The sequence below is a fragment of the Habropoda laboriosa genome, unplaced genomic scaffold (genome assembly GCF_001263275.1).
Source record: "Habropoda laboriosa isolate 0110345459 unplaced genomic scaffold, ASM126327v1 scaffold88, whole genome shotgun sequence".
In the NCBI taxonomy this organism is placed as follows: domain Eukaryota; kingdom Metazoa; phylum Arthropoda; class Insecta; order Hymenoptera; family Apidae; genus Habropoda; species Habropoda laboriosa.
In genome coordinates this window covers 1,091,483-1,118,254 of record NW_017100219.1, presented here as the reverse complement: position 1 = coordinate 1,118,254, position 26,772 = coordinate 1,091,483, and the positions used below count along the sequence as shown (strand labels likewise).

The window sequence follows — 26,772 nt, the reverse complement described above, 5'->3', positions numbered from 1 at the left end:
GGCAATAAAACGTTGCAGGCCGGGGTAGGGGAACCAGCAATTTCGGGCTATCGAGCGTGGTCCCTCCGGCTTTATTATTGGCCCTGCAATTATTGTTGATATACGCGCAACCCGGCAACCCAGGCATAATGTTCCTATATAGGGCGCGGCGATAAAAGCTGCGCTCGCAAAATGGCGCCCGATTCTTCCATGCCTCCTCTACACTCTTTTACCGCGCCAGCCTCGGCCAACACTCTAAAACCCCTTTTGCTGTCCAATTCATCCACGTGCTTCGTGCTTTTTCTTTGCTCCCTCTGCCGATGCACAAATCATTTCTCGTGCGTGTGTTGCCCTCGAAAGAAAATAGGCGGTTTGCGAGAGGTCGCTTCTTCGATCATTGCTCCCTACAACCACGAAATAAACCGAAGAAGAACAAGAACAAGAAGAATCCTTCGTTTTTTCAAATCGTGGAAAGTACAATCAACGCAAAGATCGTGAAAAAAGAAGGAATTAGTCTCTTCGAGAAAGTTAGGTTAGGTTGTTCGACAGGACGAATAGAAATCCGCGAAGAAGAATCCTTCGTTTTTTCAAATCGTGGAAAGTACAATGAACGTAAAGATGGTGAAAAAAGAAGAAATTAGTCGTTTGGAGGAGGTGTGAAGGTTCGGTTGTCCGACAGGACGAATAGAAATCCGCGAGGAGAAAGGAGAGACGGAGAGGAGAAAGATGGACAGATAAGGAGAAAGAAATGTCGAGGGGAAAGGAAAAGGAGGGGGAGGGAGAGAAGGAGGGAGCGAAAGGAAGAGGAGAAGAGGCATTTCAGGATGCGATTACGACTTTTCTTGGTATTCGAGCCGTAGCGAGCCGCAATGGTGGCCATTGCATGCTCGCCTCGGACAGCCAAAGTAGCCATTCGACGTGGCGTACAGGCGTTATGTACTATCGTTGCACATCATTTTCGCGCGGTTCCTTCGCATAATCGAAGGGGTGAGCGTAACTGCCGCACACGAGACGACTCGTCGAGACTGACTCTTTTTCTATTCCTAACCGTGACTTTTCTATTTTATAAAAATCACGTCTGTGTCGGCACGCATGCCTGAGGTGTGAAACAGTAGAACGAGGTTGTTAGAGGATGCTAAGGTCGGAAAAGCGGATCGCGAGCCTCGAGTCGAACACGATTTGATTTTTTTTTTACGAACAAAACAGCAGTCACTTCGAAAGGAAATTAAACCAACTCTAGATGACCAGAGTGGACTGTGATGGAATCAGGACTCACGAAGCGTAACCCGTGACGGTGCTCCGTAATGGCGAGTTGCGGCTTTTCGCTGCTACCGTGAAAAACTAAGTTTCCTTTATCTGTCCGTGGTCGTTCACTTCCTGTTGCATATTCAGTGGATATTACCCTCTTTTTTGTTTTTAATTAAAGACACACTTTAGACCTCTCACTTTTATGTCACGCTTGCACTTTGAAAATTTGCTCACACTATTTCAGTTCGCGCCTTCATTTCATCCCTTCTGCACTTCCACCGTAACACTCGCGTTGGGGCGATTTCGCGTTTATTTCTTTCAATCGCGCTACCTTGGCAAAAGCTGCTACAACTATTTAATATTTTTCAAAGAAATTTTGTTTCATTCGTGAAACATCTGTCGCAGCATATTTCTGAAGAGGAAAATTCAATCGTTTATAGCGTTTTGTACATTTGTCCTCGGACAGGCGAAAATCTCAATGACGCGTATCTCCGACTGCACATATGTGTTAAGTTAAGAAAACGAATTCTGAAGTCATACGGTGAGAATAAAAAATTCTACATTACCTACGAAAATCTGCGACAGAGGAAGGGATTAAACGACGTATCACCGTAAGATTCCTCGTCGAACTTCCTTCCTCGTCGGTCTCAGCTATTATCGAGAATGAAAGGAGAGGGTCTCTCCGATGGCACAGCCGGCCAAGTCGATACCAGGTGGAAAGGTGGGGGTAATTGGTATACGAAACAAAATGTTGCATTTTATGGGTTATTGCGAAGTATATTGGGCGGGTAGGATTGGCGGGCCGAAGGAGTGCCCGATCTAATAACGATCGACTATGTCGGAGGCCTTTATTAACCGACGAAGAAACTGCGGCCTGCCGTGGCCCGGACTCTCCGCGCGCCCGCTTTAAAAGCCTTTCGGACGCGCGCGAAACGACTTTTCCCAGAATCTCGCGTGACGGCCCTGGAATCTATTGAATAAGCTGCCAACGGAATATACCCCTGCGGTACTATGCGCCCTATCCCACCATCGACCCTGCAATCTGCCGTTTCTTATCGTGATTTCTCTTCCCTTTCAACCGTGTTATTTTCCTGGCTCGGGAGAAAAAACAAAGGGAACACCGAGAAATTTTTTTTTCCAGGCAATTTTCATTGACACGTTGGCTGCCACGAGGGACCAACACGAGGCTTTTTGTTTATGTTTCTTAGCCCTCCGCGAACCATGTGGAGTTCAATTAACCCCAGCAATTTTCAAACTAAATAAATTTTTATTTTATTTCGATCTGTCCTTATTGCAAAAACGAATGAAACACCATTTTAAAGTGCATTTTTATTCGAAGGATATATTTGTATGGGTAGATAATGTTGAGGATAAATTAACCCCATATGGTTCAAAGCGCGACGTTTATTCACCTGGTTCGCGGAGGGTTAGAGGTCTATAGTACAGTTTCGTTCTCTGTGCAGACCGTATCGAAGATTTTCAAAATTTTTCTTAACATTAACCCTCTGCACTCTTTGAGGCGACGTTATATTTACCATTAGAGGCAACTCTAAGGGTGATATTCTCCAGGACAGCAGGTCTATGGACCTCCGTTTAGAGATCTCAGCAGTGAAATTAGTTTGAAAGAACCAACTTCTAATAAAAATATTACATTAATTTTTGCTACTTCCTCGTAGAAAAAAGGGCCTCCGAGTGCAAAGGGTTAAAATTTCAGTTAACACGCAGCAGGTCTATGGACCTCCGTTTAGAGATCTCACAAAGTGAAATAGTTCGAAAGAACCAACTTCTGATAAAAATATTACTTTTAAAAAATTACATTCACTTTTGTTGGTTCCTCGTAGAAAAAAGGGCCTTCGTGTGCAAAGGGTTAAAATTTCAGTTAACACGAGCAATTTCCACATTTCTTTCCCCAGGTGCCAACATGTCGAACAATAGTACGTCTTTTCGAAAACTTATTTCCATTTGTTCTACGATCCTTCCTATTTCTGCCATAAACAATGAAATTTCACGTTCGTTGCTCTTTTGCTGAAATGACACCAAACCGTAAAAACTTTACACGTATGAAAATTACGATATAAAATAAAGCGTAGCGTGACACGCCGGCGTATTTTGCGGCATAGTTAGAAAGACTTATTAACACACTTTGCTTTTAACGTGAATAACACGAAAAATCGTCTGATCAGCTTTTCGAATTTCTACGCTACCTTCGACGCGTTCATTTAACGAGCTAATTTGCAGTCCCGCGGTTACTTCTAGCCCTAAACGAAACACGCGCCGAAACGTGACTGCATCTAAAAGAGTCTCCCCTTCGTCCTTCGATTTTTCGACGATTTTTCCGCGATATTAATATAACCCTTTGGCGATCCTGGAGCGGTCGAAATGGAAGGCGAGAAACGAAGGGAGGGAGAAAGAGAGAAAAACGAAGGGCAAAGACGGAGAGAAGAGCCTGTTCTACGGTTAACTTTGTTAGCGCTCGGTATTATCAGACGAACGAAAGACCGAGATTGGCATTGCGAAGAATAGCCGGGAGGGGGTGGAGTTTCATATGAAATACACGCGACATTTACTGCCTCCACCGGCTGGGGCCCCTGCAAAGACGCAAACGCATTATAAATAGATCTCTCTCTTTCTCTCGCCATCTAACTCTCTCTCCTCCCTTCCTCTCCTTTCGTTTGCACCGACCATTCTCTCCCTCTCCGACGCGAGAACGTCACTACCAGCCCTTCGTGGTCGAGGCCGCGACGGACGAAAGATCGAGAATGGTCCCCGGGCGGAAGAGGGAGAGACGCAAACGTCGCCACGAACAGTGCTACAATCTGCTTTATAATCTTGTTAGGATTTCGCGGAAATATTGGCGTAATTTACGATCCGTCTTAGCGGAGTTAACTGTCAAGGGAGTCGCGATGGAACGGCGGAGTCGTAGGAAGGGTTGCTGCAGAGGCCAGACACTCTGCCGTGTCAAACGCGAGTCGTGCAGACACGCGTCACCCTTCACGCCTCTTTTAACTTCGCCTATTATCCGCCTTCTTTCGCCGTTCACTTCCAAGTGACGTCGGTTGATCTTCACCTTTGGGAATTGCTTCGATCGAACATTTCGGTATTGATGCTTCAACCCTTTGCATACTAAGATTGGACGAGCGACGTTCTTTAGCGAGAGCGGCCCTTAACGCGTTTTCTACCGCGCATGAGTGACAGCCATTTTTTCTTCGGAGCTGGTCGTACTTTCTGGGACGTAGTTTTCTTTTGCTATAGACGATGTCTTTAGTTTAAATAATATATTACGGACTTGTTGCTTCGTACTTGCTGGAAATAACAATGCAGTTCTTATTTTAGAAGGTGCAGTGTTTATTCTATGTCAGGATTCCGAAAAATCGGAAATGTAACCTGATGATTATTACAATTATTATAAGTAGTCCAAATAATATATTACGTGCTCGGTCGTAAAAATGTTTATTTCTTGAAAATAACCAACTGCAGTTCTTATTTTAGAAAGTACAGTGTTTATTCTACGTCAGGATTCCGAAAAAAGAACATAAGCTGCATTCGAAGAGAGTAACCTGATGACTATTACAATTATTTTAAGCATTTCTTGTAATGCTAATTAAAAATGGGTAAAGAAAACGAAAAGACATAAGGAAGTAAAGGTTATTCTGTGTTCATAATAAAGACGTCGCTCATACATGAGTCATACATGACTCATATCCGAGAAACGCGGTCCAGGAAGCAAATGAATGGCCCTTCAGGCCGAAGTCACTTTTCAAAACGTGCTAAATAAACTGAAAAAGATCAAACTTGTTACACAAAATGAGAAAGGAATTCAACCTCTTTCACGAATCACCTAGACCCAGTTCAATTTTCAAGTAACTGGTGTTCAAAAAATAGTGATATTGAATCCAAAAAATGTAATAATACACCTTAAATACCACAGAACATAAGCGTTCGAGTCATTTTAAAAGTTAGTCAAAAACGATCTTTCATCATCCATCATTTTTTCAATTATTACGTTACTTAAAAGTAGGCGTTAAAAAGTTTGGATTAAAAAAAAATTCGCTCCTGAAGTAAGCGAAAACCTTTTCACTAAATACAGATTCAGCGGCCATGGCCCACTGTTTAAGCTTGTCGTTGAAGTTAAAATTCCCTTTTATTCGGGAAGAAATCGATTTACCTCTCGCATTGTTGCAAGTGTCTGAAATGCTAGAAAGAACACTACCGGTTCGTTACAAATTGATCTCGATACAAAAGGAGCTCCTGTATGGGATTACCGAGCTGTGGGGCGATCTTGTCTATCGAGGCATCGAAATCTCCCCGACTAGAATAGGGGATTCCCCGCGAACCTCCCCGCAGCCACTTGTTGCTCGCCGATCAAATAATTGTATCTCTGTCGGTGGCAACCCCCTGGCCTGAACCCGGGAGTGGCTTATGGTTCGTGGGTGGCATCGTTCTGCTCCTTTCAGTCCCCTCCGTCTAATCCAGGAAGATAAAACGACCCTTATATCGCGTGCCACGAGCTACGAGGGGACTTTCCCCTTCGTCTGGCCTATCATCGGATTCTTTGTTCGATCATGAAACGATTCTTAACGCGGCTGGCCGTATTGGACAGGTAGATTGTAGATTTTTTACAGGGTGTAACTTTAGTGCTGGATTTAACGCGCATAGATAATAAAAAAGAGTTGGTATAAACGTTGTTTTAGAGTTAAAACGATTTTGTCTTCCTTCTGTGCTCCAAGAAATGGTACTGGAGTGAAAATTTCATATTCTTTACCATGGATTATAGTGCATTCTCTATATTATTTCGAGAAATTTCGTTCTCCGGTATTCTTCAGATTTACGATATCGATCTTCCCAACGCAGGATTACTTACAAATTTCTCCAGAAACAGCTTAGGAACGTTATTCTATTAACCCCTTGAACTGCAGTTTATTTTCAGGCAGACAATTTAATTTTCTTAGTTTTAAGAGGGACTGATATAGAAACTTACGGTTTTGTTGCTCAAATAATTTGTTATTAGTAAAGATAATATTTGTTTCATACATGTACATGAAATTCTTCAATAATGTTGAAACAAAAATATTACAGTTCTAGTATTTGATATAATATATATATTTTAAAGTACTAATTAACTTCAAGTGTAAGATTCAACACCTCCGAAAAAGTATATCACTTCTATAGACGGATATCGCCAGTAAAATAATCGCTGTTGCACTTCGTTAGTATGTCGCGTCGTGCATTCACTTTACGCGATACTGGCTGCATAGATTTATACAAATTACATTCGAACTGTTACTAGAAGCATGCAAACAAATGTATCAAAGCGAAAGACTCGCTATGACTTATTGAGAATAGATTATATTTTGAACTTTCCTACTGCGAGTTTCTCTGCTTAACGTAGGCCCAGGCCGGGCCATAAAAGCCATGGGTCCGCTGACCGTGGTTCCGATCCAAGTATATAAGTATATGAGTACCTGTTTTTCACTCGGGTTTTCGCCTCCGTTGTTTTGTATTACTTTTCTATCAATAAACGTTCTTTTTCTCTGCAGTCGATTGAGTCAATGGTTTTCGCCTCCGTTGTTTTGTATTACATTTCTATCAATAAACGTTCTTTTTCTCTGCAGTCGAATGAGTCAATCTTTATTCGCAAATTAAAGATCCTCAATATGACTTACATATACCTCTCGTATAAAAAGCTTCAATTCTCGATCATTTCTGGCGAGTGCAGCTCGTCATTGTCAGTTTGCTCAAGAAAGTTCACGACGAGCTGGACTCGTCATTTCAGTTCAAGGGGTTAAATCGTCCCGTAAGTTCACGCCGAAAGCGAAAAATGTTTCAGTGACAAGCGACGACACGATGGTCTTACCAAGAAGAAATAGAAAACAGTTGTGGAATGAAAAGGTGCCTTTTTTATTTTAACCAAATTTAAAGGTCCAAGGAATATTGGCTTAAATAATAAAATTCGACAAAGAACTTACGAGATGACCAAATAATTAAACTCATTCAACGTGTAATACCTAACTATAGAACGACCAAAAAACGAAAACTTCCAGCAGGAAGGTCCAATTTTACGTAACATCCCCTCTTGTTCTTAACATTAGTTTCGACGATCCGCGCCGTCCCCGAAATTAGTAACAGTAGCAAATCCTATTCGTTCTACGTCCGCGTAGCGCGTCACTTGTTCGCCCCGAGACGATGTTTCCGGGCAACGTGGATCAGGACAGAGTCCCCGAGGATAGACAAAACACGATCGTGGCCAGGGCGTGGCACGCGAAGGAATAATTCCACCTCGTCCGTCTTCGTCCGCTCCTTTCTTTCTCCTTTCGTCGTTCCAGCTCTTCCCTCTCGGTTTCTCCCTCGGCGAACAGTGCTCGGGAAGCTTCGACTACCTGGGTGGGCCCCTATCGTTCTCCGCGACCTATATTACACGCGTTAGCTGGCCAGGCGATAATAAAATCTGCGAATAATATCGCAATAAAACGACCCTCTCCACGTTACCCAGTCATGCGATAGACTTTACGAGCACGTTCGATCTGCCAGGTTGCTGTCACTCTGGCCGCCATTGCCGTTAGGAGGATCTTAGAAAGAGCTCTCGAAAATATCGCGTCAATGTTGAACGATTAAACGAACAGCGTCTGGTTTGCGGAGCGAAGGTACGCTGCCAAAATACAAGTGTCATAATTTTACGTTCGATTTGAGCTAACGACGCCAATGAGAGATGCTCTTCTAATTGTGCACCTCGTTTCGAGCGAATTGAACCGTGGCCTTCGTGTTTCGTCTGAGAGACGGTGGAAAGGAGGGAAAGTGAAAGAGGACGACGACGACGAATACAAGCACGAAGAGGACCAAGACGAGAGGAGACGTCGAGCAGTCTTGGGTTTTGCTGGTTTGTTTCGGAGGCGGATGGTAGAACGTGGTCTCGGTCGCGATCGCGAACACCGGGGATGCACCGCTCTGGGAGGAGTGCCAGACACTTGCCAACAATGTGGCGAAGCTTTGATGTGACGTAAAATGCCACGTTAAGCGGTAGTCTGTTCTTGCACGGCCTGCTGAAGATACAGCTTTATTCAGAAGGGAGGCCGGAGTGCGAGTTCTTCTACTCCTTTCGATATCGGATGGACGAGTGCGGAGGAAAGTTCGTTTGGCAATCGTCGATTGCCAAGTACAATAAATAAAACAAATTTGCTAATGTTTATTACTGCACATTTTCGGGAAGATAACACGAAGGGGATATGCTACCCTGAACTGTCTAAAAATAGACGAAGTTTGGCAATTTTTTGTAGGTAACTGTTGAATGAAAAATTTCAACTTTTTCAGAGAATATAAATACAACACTCAGCTTTATTCTGCAGTTTTTGAAAAAGTAACAATGTTACAAAACTGAGCCGCCATCGCCAGCAAGGATTGGAACGTCTGAGGTAAAAAATTCTTACTGATTCGTAAATAAATATGTATTATCCACCAAAAAATGTAATAATCATAGAAATGGCGCCAGTCTGAATAGGAGAAACCTCCTTTTATAAAAAAAAAAATCAAATTTAAACGTTTCTAAAAATGAAATAATTTACTTACTTTATAAATCCGCAAGAATTTTTACTTCAGTCATGGCAATGGCAGCCAGCAATTCATATTGTAGCAGAAGTGGTAGACACTGTCACTTTTTAAAAATCACAGAAATTTTGAAAGTTACATTTACAGCCCCCCCAAAAAATTGCAACTTTCCATTTAACAGTTACCTCAGAGAAAAGAAAAAAAAAATATATCCAAACTGCCTATTTCCAGACGCCTCGGGGTGGCGTACCCCCGACATCACGGCGTTGGTCAATCTACGACTAGCTTACGGTTGTCAATGGGCTTATTCCGGAGCCCCGTGAACCGTCTTCGAGTTCTCGAGAATCGAAGCTTCCTAGAAGCGGGCCGGCATCGTCGTCCACGGCTATTTACAGGGTTATAAAATACCAAACGCGAGCCGCGATATAGCGGGACAGGTCGCGTTATTGTCCGATGCCAGGCATAAATCAACCTATATATCGGCCTCGCCGAAATAACTTTCGATCCGTGCTTGTCATTCTGCCAAAATAAGGGTTTTAGAGTCCGTCGTTGCGACGGCCACCGTCGTCACGACCCAAATATCTTCTATCGTCGTTGCGCGCGCATGTCCTATTCCTCCATCGTTCTCCTCCTCTCCCTCTCTCCCTATTGCGACGCGGATTCGTCAGGGATCGTAAACGCGCCGATACGGCTGTGAGCTTTAACGACGTTAATCGCGGCGAGCCAGCTCGTCGCGCGGTAATTACCTTCCGTCGAGAGGCCTTTTGCCCGCACGTAACCCGGTCGTGTGTCTTGGACGGAAAGCTCGTTTCAAGCTTCGCCAAATCAACCGTGATTCCCGCGACGCGAATGCAACTGATTGCATCGTGATCCAGCGAGAATCGACGGATCGTAAACGAGGATAGCAGGGGACTCGTCGTTTTTTTTCAACTCGAAGGACGAAGAAATTGTACGCAGCGATGTTTAACCCTTTCGGTACGGTCCTGTCTATCGAAAAATGTCGTTACATGCATATATTGAATTGTCTAATTTAACGTGTAACGTATAAATCGGAGATCGATATTGTGGTGTGTGCGAGTGTGTACACTTGATTGAAATAGCTGCTATTTTAAAATTCGAGTGCTACATGTCGGGCGAGTAGACACATTTTGCAGCGAACGACCGTAGTAGTTCTCGAGGAGGGTGGCGCCAGTAGAATAAGTCGAAGAAAAAGTTGACACGCGTTCCACACTTTTAATTTTAGAAAGTTCCTCCCATGGAAATCCGTTGAAATTAGACATTCTCGTTAAAAATCATTTCCAAAATACACAAAAATACAAATTTCTACGAGACAGAGAAACATAAATAAATCTCTCCGATCCAAGCCTAATTTACACTTGAAAAAAAAAGAAGAAATTATGTTGACAGTTTGGTGGTCTTTCAAGATGACTTAACGGTAATCATAGATTGCCATGGAAGTAATACAGATCAGTGCGTTATCAAGCTACACAGGTGAAAAGGTGCGCGGAACTGAAATCGAAGATCCAGATGAAAGGCAATGGAAGAAACGCCGATCCACGGCTCGAAGCTGAAGAGACGAGAGAGCGTCGAAGGAGCAAGAGGAAGGAGAGATGGTAGGAGGCTCTCCCGAAGGGTGGGGGAGACGATATATCAAGAACCCCCAGAGCGATCGGCGCTGTTGTGAAATATTAATAAGCAAATTAGTTCAGACTTAGTGGCCCGCCAATACTAAACCGGCAGGATGGAAATGGCCGTTGGCCGTCTGCAACGCTCGTATTTCACTTCCCACGCCTGGGCAGCACAACGTCGAGGCCGCAGAACGCGGAACCCGTTCTCCGATTTCTTTCCTGCCTACTTCTTCTTCTCCTTCTCCTTCATCTTCTCCAACCCCTGCATACTTATGATATTCGAGCTTATAGTGTCGCGTCTTTTGTACAACAAGCATACACACTCCCCAAGCAAACGAAAGTTCGAGGCTCGAATCGCGAAAAACTAGGCGACAGTCCGCCATTAATCAATCGTCCCGCTGCAGACGATCATTCTTGTCACACCGAACGGAGTGTCGAAGCCTGTGTAGGAGGAGAAACACAGAGAGAAAGAGAAAGAGAGAGAGAGAGAGAGAGAAGTGGAGGCAGCAGTCTGTCGGAGCAAGAATTCGACAATTACGTCACGGGAACGTAACGGATGATCGGCGAGAACGGCCGGCGTCGAGACGTCTAGAATGTGCGAACGTCATCCTGCTAAATGCTTTTCGCTCGGCTCGCGTGCGCGAGCTATCTATAGCACTGGAACGTGCCGGAGAACCGTGCCGGCTCTCTTTCTCTCTCTTCCAGAGCTGGAAGCTACCCGGTCACTTGTCCGCCGCTGGAAAATGTAGGTCGAATTCGAGCACGAGCGAACAACTAATTGGACAGGTGTACCGCGACGCCCCTGTACGCGCCGCCTTCTTCACGCGAATTTCGCGCCACACGCGTCATCGAAACTTCCCTTGTAATTTCGCCATTTGGGAGATCGTGGATTTCGTCGAATCAGAGGGAAGAAGGTAATGTTGGAGAAGGTAGCGTTGATGGGAAATTTGAGAGACCTGGAGGGAAGGAGCCCTCTTAACCCTTTCGCTGCGGCAGATTTTGGTATGTAGAGCGTGTGGTGGACGATGGATTTTCAATTGTGGCCGCAAAATTTTTCGTTTTGGCGTTTTAAAATTAAAAAAAAACTTAAATACTTAAATTTTTTAATTTATTATTTTAAAAATTGAGGGGGAAGTGCGCGGAGAACAAGAATTAAGGCTTAAATTAAGGTGAGAGTGTGCCAAAAGTCGCGAACAACAGAGTGTGAAAAAATTTGCTAAACGCCTGTAGGCGCTGAGGACACAAGGCGAGAAAATTTTCAAAGCGCCTATAGCCGCCAAAACCACAGTGCGAGAAAATATTCAAATCGCCTATAGCCGCCAAGGACACAGTGCGGGAAAATATTTAAATCGCCTATAGGCGCCAAGAGTACAGTGCGAGAAAATTTTCAAGGCGCTGAGGACAGAGCGAGAAAATTTTCAAAGCGCCTATAGCCGCCAGAGGCACAGTGCGAGAAAATATTAAAAACGCCTATAGCCGCCAAGGACACAGTGCGAGAAAATATTCAAATCGTCTATAGACACCAAGAGTACAGTGCGAGAAAATTTTCAAGGCGCTGAGGACAGAGCGAGAAAATTTTCAAGGCGCCTATAGCTGCCAAAACCACAGCGCAAGAAAATATTCAAATCGCCTATAGCCGCCAAGGACACAGTGCGGGAAAATATTTAAATCGCCTATAGGCGCCAAGAGGGCAGTGCGAGAAAATTTTCAAGGCGCTGAGGACACAGAGCGAGAAAATTTTCAAGGCGCCTATAGCCGCCAGAGGCACAGTACGAGAAAATATTGAAAACGCCTATAGCCGCCAAGGACACAGTGCGGAAAAATATTCATATCGCCTATAGGCGCGAAGAGTAAATTTTCAAAGCGCCTATGGGCGCGCCAAAAGCAGCGAAAGGGTTAATTTCCTCGTTGCTATTGCTCCTTTTGATAGGTATGGGTAGTAAACTAAGGAATCGCTTCTCTTACGAAACAAGATTACCCAAAACAACGCGAAAAAGAAGAAGCTACCCGAATTCCTGTATAATTCCCTGTAAAAAATGACACGATTTAAGGGTTGGCCTTGCGTGGCGCGGGAACGGTGGCTAAAACTTAACTACGGCTACCGGTTGGGGAATGTCGGCGGCACGGTCAGATCTCATCAGATTCGCATTATAATAATTAATGTCGAAGGAATTTCAGGGCTTCTGCACGAAAACGCGATCCCTCTCCGAACGTCTCAGATCGCTGCAGGGCATCAATAAGCGGGGGCACGTTGTTCTACGGCTGGGATTCCGAATAATTGCTGATGATTGCTCACCCCTTTTCCTCGTAGCCAGCTCGAAACTGGCCCCCACGCTTCCGAGGAACCACTAATCGTCGGACTTATCACGAAACTTCTCGGAAACGCGAAGACGATCGACCCGATCCCCCCTTTTTCTCCTGTGTTTCTCTGATTTGCAAGCGAGAGAGAAAGAGAAAGATCGGAGAGGGAAAATGGGTGATCGAAGCTGGAGGAACAGGTCGACCGTGCGAAGCAATTAAACTGAACGGGAGCTGGAGGAAGAGGGTTGAAGAGAAGAGAGAGAGAGAGAGAGAGAGAGCTTTTCAATTTACGAATTCTTCTTTCGCGAAACGATCCTGGCACAGAGTGAAACGAGCAACGGTATGCGTTCGAGGTTGCCTCCTCCTGTCTCGTGACGAAAGTAGATAAACCCCGAAAATGCACGACACTAGCCGTGACTCGACTCGTACTTACCCCTTCGATCTCTTTTACCCTCTAGGTTCGAAACGCCGACCCTAATAAAAGTGACTCTTTGGTGGCTAGTTTTTAAATTGCACGAGGAAGTGTCGTAAGTGAAACATTTTTGTTTTATTGCTTGGAATATTTTTTAACATTTCTTCTGTCTTAGTTGCTGGACTAGAGAGAGTTTTTTGTTCTGCACGCGAAACACCGCGCGTTTGTCTTTTGTCGTTATGTCAGAATAAAGTATCGACTATGAAAACGTGTCTCTGGAAACCTCCTAAAAATTCCGCGATTACTTCTAGTAGAAACATATTTAAGAAGAGATCGATTGTTAAGTGTGCTAGTGAATGAGTTATGTGAGTTGGCTGCGAACGTTTCGAATAAGACTTCTAGTAAAGTAAAAATGACTAATTAGTAACTATCTCAAAGCGAATTTTTACGTAACTAAAAAATTATTAAAAAGTTAGATCTGTACCAATACAAACAAAGCCAGAAAGTTACAAACGATAGTATTTATCAGTCTGAAAATTCACTTTTTTGAAATCTTGCTCATTTTCACCCAGTCGCTCTTTTTAGCGTTAAAGATGCCAGAGTGACAAGGCGTGCAAAATGAACGAAGCATTTTAATTAAAATTCTCGATCTACTTGCTACGTCCTACAAAAGAAATTTCCAAAGTCAAACTATAATCCTTCAACTGAGATAAATTCTTAGCTGACGTACATTCCATAATACTGCAATTAACGAACGTTCTAAGCAGAAATTTTCTTTTCCCTCTCCTCAAAAATTCCGTATTTTCCGCTTGTGACACTTGTCTCCGAAGGACTCACCACAAACTAAAACCGTAATAATTGCAGCCGCACTAGAACCTCTCCCAACACTCGCAAAAATACAGATTCAACCAACGAGAAACGTCTCGCGAGACTTCCCTTTCGGTGATGCCCAGCTCTCTCTCTCTCTCTCTCTCGCAGCAATCCTTTGCCAGCTACCAGAAGGGAGGACAGCGTACGCAGGATCCTGTAATCCCGCCATAATCCCGATTTAAGACCCTCTAAAAACAGCGGGTGGCCCTAAGCAGCCTGATCCATGATCCAACAAGGACGAGAGTGTGTGTATAGCCAGTTGAAGAAGCGCGTCGGCGTGTTGGTGCCTGGAAATCCGTAGTGGCTCTCTCTCCCGTTTCCGAGAAAACATTTAGAGGAGGTTTACGAGCGATCCGTCAAAGAGGAAATCCATCACTCGCGGGGAGTAGTCCGCCCATCGTCGAGCTTCTCTCCTTCTCTCCCTCTCTCGCTCTTGTTCCACGATGCTCTCTCGCCTAGGACTTTATTTCGTTTTATGGAGGTAACCGTGGATGGGTGTTTATGGACAAGCTGAATTGACTCTGTCTGTCGTCGTCGTTGTCGAAGAGAGTCCACGCTTGCTCGTACACATTTGCTCGACAAGGTCGTAAACGCGATAAACCGACATTGGAGCGGCTCTCGACGAGCTTGAGAATAAAGGCAGAAAAAAAGGACCGTCTTGCAAAGAAGAAGACCAATCGATATATCGGTACACGATCTCCATTCTCCTCCTCTCTTCAAAAATCTTCTAATTGTGTCTAGCGCGAATAGAAGTGTGTTATCGTAACGGTACCGGATCCTCTAGACCGCTAAGTTTGCAGATTCAATTCTCGCGAGATCGTCGTTAGAGTACGCGAATAACCTGGTCGAGTTAGAGAATGTGAAATGGTAGCCTGAAAGGCTAGCCTTAAAACTCTGCAAAGAGTTGAACGGTCTATCATTTAGACAGCAGGCGTGAACGTGCCATTAGACGATTTTTCGCGGAGAAATCGCCACTGGGCGAATTATCCTCCGTGGATTGAGACGTACCAACCGTGTTACGGAGAGATCTTCTTCTATGCCTTACGAATCTTAACCGTATCGTAACCTTAATTGATCGCCGGGGATTTTCGACTATCGGGAAGAACGAGAAGATCTCTAGCGAGGCTGTCTCGCGTCACACGAAGCCTGCGCGAGAAGTTGGTGGCAGGGATGGATCGTAAACCGTCCTGGAATGGATCTGCTCGAATAAAAGTAAAATAGCGTGGTACGAAGAAGAGGAGAGCTCTGCCTTTCGGCACACAGAGGACCGTCTCTCTCTCGCTCCCTCTCGGTCCTCTCCGACTTTTATAGCCGTCCCTTTGGACCGGTCGAAGATCGATTCTCGGTAGAGGTGCAACCCGTATGAATTTTAATATTTATTACGTAATAAAGCCTCTCGGAGAGACTGTTCCCCGTTTCGTTCAGCCTTTAATTCCCGCTCGGAGGCATTAACGCGACCACGAAACCTTGATCGTCGTTCCTCCAGTTCCTCCTTCGCTACGTTTCTCGTCTTCCATTCTGAGATCGCGATACGATTCGAATCGAGCCTTGGATATTCGTCTTGGAAAACTTGTCGGCACATCGCGAAGCAAGGAGACTCCACGGTGAAACTACTATTTTTACAAGGGAAGGTATATAAGAAGCTCGCGTTGCAACGAGGTAAAGGGAAAACACATTGAAGCTAGGAGAGTCGCAGTGTGCCGTGACGACGCGCAGTTATCGAGTAACGGCGTACGAACGTGCTCCCGGCACCAAATACCGAATAATAAGAAAAAGGCGAAAAAAGGACGGGGGAGAAGAGAAAAGAATCGCGCGCGGCTGGCAAATCACGTCGCCTCGCCCAATGGAGAAGAGTGCAACGAGCGCCCGCGCTCGTTAACTTCTACGGAACGTGTTTCTGTCGCGGATACCAGTCGATACGAGGCGAACTACGTCTGCGTAGTTGCTAAATAACGCGAAACCTAACGGTTGTGGATCACGGGAATCCTCGATCACGTTTCTCGCAGAAAAACTAATCTGAACGTGCACGTACGTATGTCTCAGAAGTGCCGTACAGCTCGTTAAATTTTTCTTGCCAATTTATCTGCTGTAGTTTAAGTTTATTATCACTCGTACGTACGCTAATAAAGCTACCTGCCGTTCATTCAACAGTAATAATTAGAAGCACTCACTGGTAAGGTAAACGCAAGCTGCGAATCGATCGAACAGAGAAACAACCGTAACTCGGAAAGAAGGCCAAACGAAGTGTACGAGGAAAGATTTTTTATTGCTCGACGTAGTTGCGATTTAAATTGAAAAGTATCATGTTCTACGAACAGGCCGCCTAATTATCTTCTCTAGTTACGGTTAAACGGTTCCGAAGGGTGAATAAGGCTGAAGAAAAATTTGCTTGATAGAAGAAATGGGAGAAAATGAGAGGAAGTTTGATATTTGATTAAAAATTTTAGAGTTCAAGACCAATTTCAGGTTAGGTTACTGTGCATGTTTCAAATATAAAATGAACATAGGAGACCTTGAAAATAAAAGTAGAAAAATTATTATTCTGCCTATGAAACTATTAACACATTAAGGACCGCTGACGAGTTTTCTCGTGTTTCGCGCCCCATCTGTCACGGACCGCTCACGAGTTTTCTCGTGCTGCGCGCCCCGTCTGTTACGGACGGATCACGAGACAAACCCGTGTTTTCTACACGTTGTCTTTAGATGTTAATTACTTTGATACATTGTATCTACTTTGTCCATTTAAGTGTTTACATCAATAGTCAATGTATTAACCGTTTTCGTCTCATCAATCCCATTGGTGGAAACCGTACAGGTCAAGCTATGAAAGACTGTATAAATGCACGAACCCGAAATAAAAACAGCTTAGTCTCAGAGAAAATTCGACACGTTGCATTGCATTTTGGTGATTCGAATAGTCTTCGCCTTCGAAGCGAATCAAGATATATATGTAAATTTTCTATGGTTCCTCTTCATAGAGAAAAATCTTTCACGCAATATCATACCTTTAAAAAGTACTAGAAACTTTGGTAAAATTGATTTTTAAATAAAATTTTATGATAATTATTAAAAAACATAATTTTTTTTCAATAATACCTAAGATGCATCCTATTTTACAATTTCTGAAAGTTTCGCAAAAATTGCTTCATAAATAAAAAAGTAATGAGGATTTTAGTAACGTGCAAGCTTGCCGAAAAACGTGCGGTCCTAGGCGTATGTCTTATAGATTTCTTAGCGGTCCTTAATGTGTTAAGTTACACACAAAAATTTTCTCGTACTATCATAGCTAGATAAGATAATTACGTGGCCCATGCAGTATTCACATTCGTGCTTAAAAATGTACGCCTTGAAGATTCTTCTGAGCTTGTTAACCCTTTCGCAACGTCCCACTTGAGTGCATACTCGAAAAATTTATCTCAATTTGGTATCCATTACAGACGACACGAATAGAAAATTCTTCAAAGAATTATTCTAAACTATCAACCAGGAAATTAAATTGCGTTTTGGGATAATTCGTTTTGCCCATCCGTCCTGAATTTCTCGAAATAGTAACAACCCCCGTAGGTTTACACTCGCCAAAGAACACTCGCTCGCTTGCTTTACTTGCCTAATCGAATTCCAATTTGCCGGTGCAAGAAGAACGGACGTTGTTCACGCAGCCAAAGTCGTCTATACATAGAGAAACCGCGGAGGAAGAAAAGGGTTCCGGTGCTTTTTCTTTTCGCGCGATAATCCGCGAACGGGCACAATGTATCCCGGCGACGAAACGTGCGCTGACCGTGTAACGCTGCTTGTGTACGCAGACGGCACGCACCGCTCCGCTTGTTCACAAGTGTGTAGCGAAAAGTGTTCGTGCCCGAACACGTGTTCCCGGCCGGCTAATGCGTTACCCGCGCCGCGTAAAAACGTATTTTTCTCCGGGGCGGTCGTAACGCGACGCGCGACCCCGGACGCCGACATGGTGCAATGCACTTTTGCACGCCGCCGCTCCTTCGCGCGCCTTGAAATATTATCGTTCAACCTCCTGGTGGTCAGCTTCACGCCTCGCTGATAGGTGCACGAGAACCCTGTTCGATCCTGAGGAAAGTCTCTCTTCTCCGACAACGCCACTCAATTGCTTCGGGTCAAGATACCTGCGGCAGCGAAGTCTGCTTGGTTACTTTGTGGTTCGGATAGGTTTTAGGTTTGTTCGATGGAGTATTGAGAGATGAAAGTGTTCTGGTAAAGTAAAATTCTAGGGAAATCAGTGTGGAGTTGAAGCTTTAGGTGAGATCGGGACTTATGCGCTCAATTTATAGGGGTAAGAAGGGGGAAGAATACTGAGGGCGCGTTGGCGGAGTGTGTAGAGTCGCGGCTTTGTAATTCGGAGGTCGTGAGTTCGATTCCCGCTTGAAACCCAAAATTTTTTCTTCGGTTTTTCTTTGCAAAGATATGAAGTAATTGTTAGCGAGAGACGGCTCAGGGACAAAAAGAGTATTTATATTAATTAAATTTGTCCAACAATCAATTACAGTCTGTCCTAAGAGGTTGTTCAATTCTCGTGGCCATTCGTCTTCTCAGCACTGTTGCGCGAACCAGAGTCCCAAATATCCAGTATCGAAGGAAGGCGCGGTGTCTCTCGGTCCAAAAACCACCGAGATGTTTATTAAAAGAAAGAGAGAGAAGACTTTTTAACGTCTGACAATGGAAACCAAGAGCACAAAACTCCTTAGAGACAGGGATAGTAAAACTCTTTACGGCAGTAATTCATGAAGATGGCCTTGACAGGTGGTTTGACTACGTCCGTCTTCCTTGATGAGAAAATTTCTCTAGGTAGCTTAGAGAATGCCTACGAGAAACGTAAAAACGTATCCTTTCCCTCTTTAAAGAGCGTTGCCAACTATGAAACCACGATTATTCGCATTGCAGCAGTAACGATAATTAACCAAGACGTTTGGAGGGACAAAAAAGAGGAAGGAAAGAGAGTGGTGGATCGCGGGAGATATTGTGTCGGGCGCCGCTTATCGGCGTCTCGATGAAATTGAGCAGATATCGCAACTGCTCGAGAGAGAGAGAAGATTGGGGGATGAGGATAGGTTGGCGCGCGAGTATAGAGAGGGTAGAAGAGGAGAGGGTTGGGGGCTGAGAGGAGAGTAAGATAATAACGTATTCGACAGAGAATGGCATTGCTCTCGCGCGGTCGTCCGGCGCGCAGTATGAATTACATCGGCGATTGAAACTCGTTCGCGATGCAAAAAAACCAACGGAGAGGAGTCCTCGGGCTGTCGGAGGTGCCGGGATTTGCATATTAAATGGCTTGAGATTTATAACGGTCAGCCCGGAGAGGTGCTAGCAATACGCGCGATAAATAAAGAACCTTCTCTCGCGATAGATGCCGCACCACCGTGACCGTGTTGGCTCCTCTTGATCGTACCCTTTGCTGGTCTCTCGATCGATTTCGTCGATACTGGAAAACAATGTGATAAGAAATCTTCGATACGTCGATACATCACTGTGAAATATCGTCGATGTACAGTCCATGGAAGAAATATATAGGGAGGTCGTAAAAAAACGGTTAGGCGTGAAAGTTTACAATGTTACAAACGGATCGAGGGTCTGAAACCTTAGACAAGGCTAAGCGAGGAATTTAATTACCATTGGACACGGCTCTAACCCGGAAGCCTCGAATAACATTTCGAGCAATCCAGGCCGTGAAAGCCTCAAAAGTCTCCTATGACTAAGCAACTTAACTTTCATCCAGTCTCCATCGAAAGACGTAAAGTGTCACTGCATCTTTACTGCTGCTTCATACTTTAATTTACCAATGGGCTATACTTCTTCCATTTTGGTACCCATTCGGTTAATTCAGTCTACTGTAATTTAATTTTTTTTTTTGGAAATTTGAAATTTACTACCTGATTGTATTTCTTCCACCGGCTATACCTTACAAATTTCTGTGCTAACGTTAAGTGATCATTCATGAAGTATGATACAGTGAGCGCCATTTTGGTACCCATTCAATTAATTCAGTCTACGGGCTCTAGAAAGAAACGCAAGAGCTTGCAAGCCTTTTTGTCGATAATTTGCAGAATTCAATAGGTGACACAAAACGATAAATTCTGTAAACAACGAATAGTTCACGTTTGGAGATCCAATAGACACTCGAATCACGAAGGTGTTGTCGGAGACCGAACCGGTTCCGCGGATATCATTCCAAGGGACTTATCGTCGCCAATTATGTTCCGCTTATGCGAATTTGTGCGTTCCGGTCCGGCTCGTCGGCTCGTTTGATATACGAACGAGCGGGACAAGTTTGTTGCGAAACGACCTCGTAATAACCACTACCGCGCCGAATTTAGAGGTCATCCGGAGATAAGTGGCCGCGGAATGGTTGGCTCGGTGTCCTTTCGCGGTCGCCGCGATAAACCTGCCTCGGACAAAAACTCTCCTATCAATGATTAACTTTACGACCGTTAATTAAGATAATCTCGTCGTTATTGCCAGCAAAGGGAGATCCAGTCTTCGTATTTACTCTTGCTCCCTTAAAATTGCTCTAACACCGATGATCAACGTCCAATTTAATTTTCAATTGTCCGCAATTGTCCCTTTTTAGACGAACCTTCTCGAAACGAGAAAAGTCCTTTTTCATTCAGATCCAAAGTTTGGTTGGATTTGAAACGATATTCACGGTAATTAATTCGATCAAGAAGTGACGCGCGCGAGCACGTTGTTCTTTAGCGGTGGGAAGGGGTGAATCGATAACAAACACGAATCGCCGATGGCTCGACTAATGTAGCGGGATGTGATGAATGGTCTTTTATATCTACGGACGTGGCGGAGGTGTTATGAATCGCGTTAGCGTCGAATCATTGTTCGCGTCGGCACAATAACGTGCCCCACGGGGGGTGCTTCCCCCTGGCTTTTCGTTTCGAGCTTCCTCTCCCCCGATCTACGCTCCTTTATGTTCTCATCATAGTCGTTTCTGTTTTTTTCTCTCTCTCTTTCTCTCGAGCCGTGATTTTAATCGACCTCGTAAAGACCGCATCATCGGACGATCAGGACCATTGCAAATTTATACTGGCAACGAATCTGAAAAACTGTGAATTCTTTTTTTCTGTTTTATATTTTTGCTAGCTTGATTGATTTTAATAAGTGAAGGTATTGACGAATTTTTTAAATGCTCGAGTGAACAGTTGTTAAAGTTCGCTGATTGGTGAGCAGTTAAAAAATGTACTTCTGTTAAGGGACACAGCTAGTACAGTCAACCCTTCTATAACGTGATTAATTCAGCCGCGTTATAGAAGGGATTACTGTAATAGAAAAATTTACGCTATAGGAAGACTGCTTAAGCTAATTGAGTTGTTATGTAGAGAAATAACGTTATAAGACTACTGTGTTTTGTGGAAACCGCGTTTCAAGAGTACCACCTTATAGGAGGGCCGTCGCAAATTTTGCTCCGCGTTATACGCAAACCGCGTTATAGAAGAGCCGTCCCAACTTTTGCTCCGCGTTATAGGAGGGTCGTCGTAATTTTTCCTCCGCGTTACAAAAGTACCGCGTTACAGGAGGGCCGTCCCAATTTTTGCTCCGCGTTATAAAAGGGCCGTCCCAATTTTTGCTCCGCGTAATATGGAAACCGCGTTATCGAAGGGGCGTCGCAATTTTTACTCCGCGTTATATGGGAACCGCGTTATAGGAGGGCCGTCCCAATTTTTGCTCCGCGTTATAGGAGGGCCGTCGTAATTTTTGCTCCGCGTTATACGGAAACCGCGTTATAGGAGGACTGTCCTAATTTTTCCTCCGCGTTACAAAAGTACCGCGTTACAGGAGGCCTGTCGCAATTTTTGCTCCGCGTTATATAGAAACCGCGTTATAGAAGGGCCGTCCCAATTTTTGCTCCGCGTTATATGGAAACCGCGTTATAGAAAGGGCGTCGCAATTTTTACTCCTCGTTATAGAAGGGCCGTCCCAATTTTGGTCTGCGTTATACGGAAACCGCGTTTCAAAAATACCGCGCTATAGGAGGGCCGTCGTAATTTTTTCACCGCGTTATATGGAAAGCGCGTTTGAAAAGTACCGCGTTACAGGAGGCCCGTCGCAATTTTTGCTCCGCGTTATAGGAAGACCGCCCCAATTTTTGCTCCGCGTTATACGGAAACCGCGTTATAGGAGGACCGTCCCAATTTTTGCTCCGCGTTATATAAGGGCCGTCGCAATTTTTCTTCCGCGTTTCAAAAGTACCGCGTTATAGAAGGGCTGTCCCAAATTTTTCTCCGCGTTATAGAAGGGCCGTCCCAATTTTTGCTCCACGTTATATGAAAATCGCGTTATAGAAGGGGCGTCGCAAATTTTGCTCCGCGTTTCAAAAGTCCTGCGTTATATAATAGCAGGGCCGTCGCAATTTTTGCTTCGCGTTATAGAAAGGGTTTACTGTATGACTACAATTTTACCTGGAGATTTTTAAAAAACTTTTCTCCACTTACCAAAATAATTCATCCTAATCAAATTTTACCCGTCACAGTTAACAGCAAAGACACATTTAGTCGATAAACTGTCCCTGACTCAACAGGTGCAACAGCACCTATATAATAATTAAAAAAAAAAGGCACACACCAGTATCGGTATGTCGTTCGAACCCCGAAGGAGGGAACTTCAAAGCTTAAAAAACGTCGGAGCACTTCCTCCGCAAGGATACGACTTACATCCGGAAGTGTGAACAGTAATGACTGTGAGAACTATTGACGTTAGCTCGATATGTTCTAATTATTTCAGGAAGGTAGTCACAATAATAGAATCGTGTGTGAAAGAAGGGAAACAGAAGGAGAAGTTCAGTTTCCACGGTTGATTGATGGACGGGTCGCCAAGTTTATAATTAGAGTCCTTCGTTTCCGGTTCTTGTCAGCCTTGCGTTTCGTTATCGAAAAACACGGGACACCTTCCATTTCTCACTATTCTAGCGAAAGGATCATTTTTCTCCACGGAAAATTACTTCTCTCTTTTTCGAAACAAAGAAAATTTCTCTATTCTCCCTTACGAACGATCAAGCAACCTAAGATTGTTCTCCTACGCGTACTTTTCGGAAAGAGGTGGAAGAACAAAGGTTCGTGGGTTGGTTTGTCTTAACCATCTCAGAATCTAATTCCGTCCCGTCTAACGGAGGCAGATGCAACGTGTTATCGAACCTTTTAACCACGTGGACGTTTACGAGGCGCTCGGACGCGGCTAGGCGCGCAGCGTCCCGAGAATCCACGTGTGCAGGAAACGAGATGCGGGTCGCACGTGTGCGACGCCGAGTGAAGGAGGCGTCGCGTCGTGGACAGCGTGAATAATACGCCTCGTAATTTTCGCAACGACGCCCACTTTGCGTTCAATCGCTGGAATTTCTCGATCGTTCGGGTATTCGGGGTAGTTGGCGCAGGCGAGCGACGCGACGTCCTTACGATTTCGCAACTGTGACATTCGGCGGGATTAAGGAACTCCTGGACCAACGCGAAATATTCGTGGCGGCAGTGGATAGGGGGAGTTCCCTTATCGCCGGACGGCGCCTAAGGTTATTGATGCGTCACAGCACGTTGGCAACGAATAAATGACGCTTACTTCTCGAGTCCTTCAAATGCTCGTTGAAGTAGTTTTGTATTTAGTGGACTGTACACTTGATTGAAAAATGAAACACCACACTTTATGTTTCAAACCTTGTATATTACAAATATGTGTTGTGTGGCTGTCTGTGTATCTACGTGTACGTTTGCTTGTCGCCTCTAGTTGCATCTGCTCTAAGGGTGGCTGTGTATACTGTCTTATAACCTTGGTGTCTGTTTCTGATTCGTTTTTAAGTTGTGTAGGAGGTAGTTCAAATGTATCGATTGGTCTCTGGTGTTTTCGGGGGCGATGGTGTTGTCGAAGGAGTAGGGAAATTGTTGCAAACTATTTGTTACTTTGGGGTACAGTAACGGTATTCTGGCCGCCAGGTAGCTTTAGCGCGAGTGGTGTCCAGCTGTGCGAGTTTTCGTCTTTGATTTTTGGACACGTCGTGAAGTCACTGTCCTATGGTCTTTTCAAAACTGTTTGGCCGTTTATGACCGAACCGGTGTATTATTGTAACTTTTGCACTAATGTCTGTTACAAGATACGGTAGAAAAATACACATAGGAGGAGTTCCCTTAACGCCGGACGGCGCCTAATATCGGACATTAGTTATATCTGCAATAATTGAAACGCTACCGAGCCGTTATTCTGCGTATCTCCTAAAGGAGACAAAAGGAATAAAAATAAATTTTCTACGCGTTTCAGACGCGTGTGCACAGGTAGAGAGATTTATTTAAGAAATACCTTAAGTGTCCGGCGCTAGGGGAATTCCTCCTAATTGAATTTAGCCAATGATATTTAGATTATTGAAAATTTGAATTCAGTCAGTAATATACAAACTGTTCAAAATTTGGATTCAATCAATGCTATTAGAGGAAGTACGATTTAAATTCAGACAGTCAAATTGAAATAATTATTTCTCACTCGCTCGAATAGGCATTACAAACGACCCCAAATGTCAATGTGAATACGAAAGACAGGACATTGACCATGTATTCGATAGTCACCCTTGCCAGAAAATTACATAAAATGAACTATCCTCTTCCATTGCCACGCAACCTTATACTCTGGAAAGCCACGGTAGAGATTTGTAATGCCGTTCACTCCTTCCTAAGAAGCTGCAAACTATCCGTCTAAAACGTTGTACCTCTTTGACAATTTCTTGTACACACGATGTAATGCGAAGTAATCTCGAGAGAGATTAAAATTGCTCGAAATAAAAAAAAAAATTGAAATTACTCGAATTTCAAGTTCATCCCAATAAAATCGAAGGTATTAAAAATTTGAAGTCTGCCAATCGAATTGAAACTGTTGAAAATTTGAATTCAGCCAATGTCATTAAACACCATCTGAATTCAACCAATCAAATGGAAATTATTCGAGTTTGAAGATTACCAATGGAATTTGAAATTTTGAAAATTTGAATTCAGCCAATGGAAGCCGAATTATTCGAGTTTGAAAATAAACCCTTTCTACTCCAAGCATTTGTTGATAGAATTAATCAGCAACTCTGGTATACTTTTGCAGCGAAACTCTCGAAAACCCTAAGTTTCATTTTGGAAAAAGAACGTTTATTGTTTACGAATTTATTTATTTCTATTTCTCATTTCAATCTCCAGTGCTTTAATAACATAGAGAAACCTGAATTTTACTTTTTATAGTCTTCCTAAGTATCCGCGTGTCGCCATAATGGCGCCATTGGAGTGCAAAGGGTTAATCAATGAAATTGAAAGCATTGAAAGTAAACGCAGCATTAAACCAAGCAATCAAATTCAAATTATTTGAATTTTAAGTTTAGCCAATGAAATTCGAACCTAGCTAATGCTGTTAAAATAAGCACGACGTAAATTCAGCCAATGAAATTAAAATTATTAGTCTTTGATATTCAGCCAACGAAATTCGAACTATTCAAAATTTAAATTCTGCCAATTAAATTCAAACTATTCAAATTTACATATTTAAATTCTAATATTCGGCTACAAATGAATTTTTTATTGTCCACGACATTTAAATGTCTACAACTAAATCCTTGGCATCGCTAACCCAATTTTCACCGATGATAATCCACAAAATGTGCTCCTCTAATCTACAGCCTGTCCGTGCACTATCTCCAAACTTCAAAATTACAAGAATTCGCAACGTAACAACGATAACAAACGTAAAAAGAAAAACAGCAAATCCCACAAGATCACCGTGAAACATTCACCGCGGCGTCGCAAAATTTCACACCCCAACGTGAACGACTACACAAATTTCGCTGCCATCACGAATATCTCACTACCACTCCCCTACAAATATTTCCCATTGCTCTAAAACTTTCTTTATATTCCCAACGATACAATGCATACAATCACCCGATCCCCCTACAAGAAGCACAAACGCGCCCAATCGCAGTGTCACCATTTCAAAACCGCAACGACGTCTCGTCGCTCCTGTGCACTTAAGCCCGTTGAAATCACCTGCACCTGACTTCCCCGTAACTTCATCCACCCCTCGATACACCACTATACCGACACATCATCGAGAAACGTTCCCAACGAGGGGAAACCTGCAGGAAAAAAGGGGGTGCAACGCACGAAGAATCGTCCGCGGAGCGTACGATACAAGCTGAGCAAGAGTTCGTTGCGCTCGAGAGAGATCGAATGGCGCGATGGTGACGCGTCACGGAGCTCGTCGGAATGTTCACCGAATTCTAAATACCTTGGCACGGTTTCCGAAGTTCGCGATGCAAATAATGCCGCGGCTGTTGACAGGTGCACCGCTCTAAACATAGATCCCGAGCGTAACACCTCCTACTTTTTAATCCAACTCTCGCCTCAAGAAGATAAGAACCGAAAAAGTAAAATACGAGATCTAGGGGGAAAAGTATGTGTAAAAAGGTGAGAGTATCGTCGAGAGAGAATACGCGGGATGCGTGGACAGTGTGGGTGGACTAAGGTTAATTCTGGAGACTCGCCTAAGCACCGAGAGGCGTCTCGCGCACCGGATTACGAGAAAATTGCAGGCCCGCGCGGAACGCGACCGCTTGCCAAGAGATATACGTCTTCGCCTGCGGGATGGAGACAAATGCACGGAGGACCGATGCACGCTGTCCGCGCGGACGTGAAATCGCGTTTAAGTCGACGATTCCCGGCGACCGATCGGCCTTGGACGTCGATCCGAACGATCAATATTTGCGGAATTCATTTCTGCGAAACGATTCTCGCGTATCGCGCGATAATGAACGACGAC

General features: G+C 44.1%; 1 protein-coding gene across 1 annotated transcript in view; it reads right to left on the bottom strand.

The window, feature by feature from the left end:
- LOC108570984 (protein dead ringer) overlaps nt 1–26,772 on the bottom strand; it is a 142,354-nt gene that overhangs the window by 17,280 nt on the left and 98,302 nt on the right. The window lies entirely within an intron of this gene.